This window comes from Helianthus annuus, chromosome 11 (assembly GCF_002127325.2).
Source record: "Helianthus annuus cultivar XRQ/B chromosome 11, HanXRQr2.0-SUNRISE, whole genome shotgun sequence".
Classification (NCBI taxonomy): Eukaryota; Viridiplantae; Streptophyta; class Magnoliopsida; order Asterales; family Asteraceae; genus Helianthus; species Helianthus annuus.
In genome coordinates this window covers 55,426,616-55,430,157 of record NC_035443.2, presented here as the reverse complement: position 1 = coordinate 55,430,157, position 3,542 = coordinate 55,426,616, and positions in this window count along the sequence as shown.

Genomic DNA, 3,542 nt, shown 5'->3' with positions numbered 1-3,542 from the left:
ACAATTTAAGCATAATGTACAACTATTTTGATTAAGATACAACAATTTAAGCACAATGTACAACTATAAATGCATACTTTATATAAATGAATTACATAGATGTGTGGACATGTGTATAAAGCACAACCACATATTTCATTTTTTTTTTTTGGAAAACACCCAAGGCTAAGGGTACAAGTAACCCAAGCTCAAAATTGTTGCTAATTTATAGGTTTTAATTTAATATAAGATGTTGTTTAAGCATAAAATTGCTATAGTCTGATTAAAAGAAAAAAATATTATAAACCTCGTTATAATTATTTAAAAAATAATAAAATATATTGAAACATTAGATAATAAAAAAATTACTTTGAATAATCAAACTAGGAAAAGATATTATCTCTTTTATCTATCAAAGATACAAGGTTAGAATATAATAATAAGTTATGTTTTTGTAGGAACCTTAGGAAGTTCTAACACCAGATAATGGATAGTTATGATTAAAGGGTGAAATTCATCAAATGCAAAGAGGCGTCTGATTTTTAAGAGGTATTTTGGTCCATTCAAAATAATATTTGCTCTTTCTTCCCTTTTCTCTATTTTTTTTTTGTAAAACATTAATAACTCTTTTATACTACGTTATTTTTTTTTCTTTAAAACAAGTATACTATTGCTATCTGGAGTGGTGATACATATTTGAACAATATGGCAAGTCTAAAGTTGCACAATACAGGTATCATAATTCTTTACTGCTTGAAGAATTCTTAGGACTTAGAAGGGATAATTTAACTTTTAAACAGAACAACAAAATCTTATATGATAAAATTGAAGCATTAAAGAAAGATATAGTGCAACTGAAACAAGATCTTAATGTTTTGGAATGTTTGAATAGAGACGCTAGAAACATACTTCATTCCATAACTTTTGACTTGAAAGCTTTAAAAGAAAATTTTCAGAAAAAATGAAATAGATATTAAAGTTATGAAACTTCAAGCAAAATTGTTAAGAATATCTGTGATGTGCAACTAGAGTACAAAGAAAAGAAAGGGATGGGGTTAGGTTTTACAAAGGGTCCTCCACCATATAATCATAACTACTTAAGAATGCCTTGACTTGATGAGGAACTGGAAAATGAAAGACATATGGAGTATGGAAAACTTGTTAAGGCACCACCTGCAAAAGCAAAATCAATCACATTTGTTCAGTCGACACCTTTTAAAATAACATCTGTTGGACCTACAAAAACAGATGATATCCAAAAGCTAAAGCATGATCCACTGATCAAGAAATAAGCAAAAGATTGAACCAGTCTCTCCCCAAAGATAGTGAATCTTGAACACCTATTCAGATTAGATTATCTGTTCAAGAGCTTGGCTAACATCTGATGAATACTTGGAACCCATGTTCAAGAGTACCAATGTTTGTTGAGGCTAGCATCTATCGAAGACCTAAGCCCTGATCAAGCTAAAGGTTTGATGAAGAAGACCAAACATATGTTAGGCCAAACAGATGTTTGGACAACTGCAACAGAGGATAGCTTAGACAGTGGTTAATCAATGTAACAATATTTATTTCATTAGTGTTTAGTATAGCCTAGATCAGATGATAAGATTTGCTCAGATGTTTTCAAACATATGAGAATCTTTTCTGTTAGGAATGTTAGATTTCACTATCAGGGTGACGTCAGCCAATCACTGAACAAAGTTGTCATACTTGTATAAATAGATTATACCTATTAGTGAACTATTTATCACACATATCACATTTTCTCTTGTACAACCTGATTTGTTTGTGTGATTAGCTGAGGGGGAGTCTGTAGAGTCAATCGAGTTGTGAAACATTTGAATATTTGATGATTAATGACAAAACAATCATTGATGATGACTTCTAGTTTGTGAATATTATTGTGATAATCAATACTTGTTTGCAAACAAAGAAACTCAGTTTCTAACAATTGGTATTAGAGCTTGGTTACGTTTAAACTTGATTTTACAATCAGTTTAACACAAAAAGATCGGCTCTTCAAAGATCAAATTTCAGTTTGTAGCTTAAAGTTGTTTAGTGAAGAACTAATAAAGAGTCTCCCTGTGACTCAGCAATAAACCACCTATGCTTGTCAGATCTGAATACAATATCTGGCGACGTAGGATGGGACATATGCTATCTTAACAAAATACAGGGTGTTGGAGATCTGTGGTTTTCGGACCACATGTCCCAATGGTACCAAGTACCGAAAACCTAAATTTATTTGAGTTAAAGAAGCTTGAAAATTACTCAGAGCAAGATTATCAAAAATCCAAGCTAGATGCGAAAGCCTTCAGCATCGTGGCTATGGCACTGTCGAATGATATCTATCCCGGCCTATTACATTGTAATAGTGCTAAAGAGTTATGGGATGCATTGAAAGAGCAGTTTGGTGGTATAGAGGAGGTTCTCGAGAACACTCGTGAGATCCTTAACCAACAATACGAGACTTTCACACATGTCAAGGGCAGTGGTGGATCCATGAATTTTTCTCTGGGGGTGCGGATTTTTTTAAAAGATTTTAACTATATAAAAAAAATCGGTTCATAGCGGATCAGGTCGGGTAATGTAAAACAAGTAAACATAAACAAAAAAAGTTTCATGGTGGGTCGGATCAAGGCGGGTCGGGTTGGGTCAATTTCAATTTTCAAACAATCAAACCCTAGTTCCTAACTTCCTATCACATTAACAAACAAAGTTTCAAGTAAAATAAGTAAACAACATAAAAATCATCATAAGTAAGTAAAGTAACAACAAAAAACCATCAAAGTTCAAACTCTCTCTACTTCTATTTCACCTAATAAGCAAATAAAACAAAAAAAAAACTTATCTAAAATATACCTTGGTCTTTATAAAACAACAACACCATTAAAAACAACACTAAACACTTAAAGTCTTAAACAAACATCACCAAACGTTATTGATTCCTTGTACTAAAACAACAAAATCACCCTACTAAAGTTTTAAATAACATCAACACAACTAAAAATTTCAAACCTTTTACAATTCTATTTCTCATAAAAATCCAAATAAACACAAGAATAACAACTTAAATAATCGAACCATACCCGATTGCGTGATGTTCATGCTGTTTGTATGGGAAAGGCGGCCGGATTTCACTTTTCTTTGGCGAAAAACAAGAGAGCGGGAGCCGAGAGAGAACGGGAAAGGGCGGTGGGTCGGGTTATTTTATTTTTGTTCAAATTAGAATGGATTGGGTTTGAGTAATTGGGTTATGTATTCTTTATTGGGCTAAAGGAGTAAAGGTTAAGTGATTGTTAATTGGGTTAATTTAGAGTGGTTAATAATTATATAAATTAGGAATTTAGGTTGTATTTTAATAAAAATCAGAGTTTACTTAATTTTTTTTATAAATTCATAAGACTTCTTTCCTAAGGGGGGCGGTCAAAAATTTTCAAGGGGTGCGGACGAAAATTTTCTAGGGGTGTGGTCGGGATTTTTGCCAGAAACTAACCCTGAATTTTTATTTTTTCAAGGGGGCGCTCGCCCACCTTAGCCTAAGGTGGGTACGCCCTTGG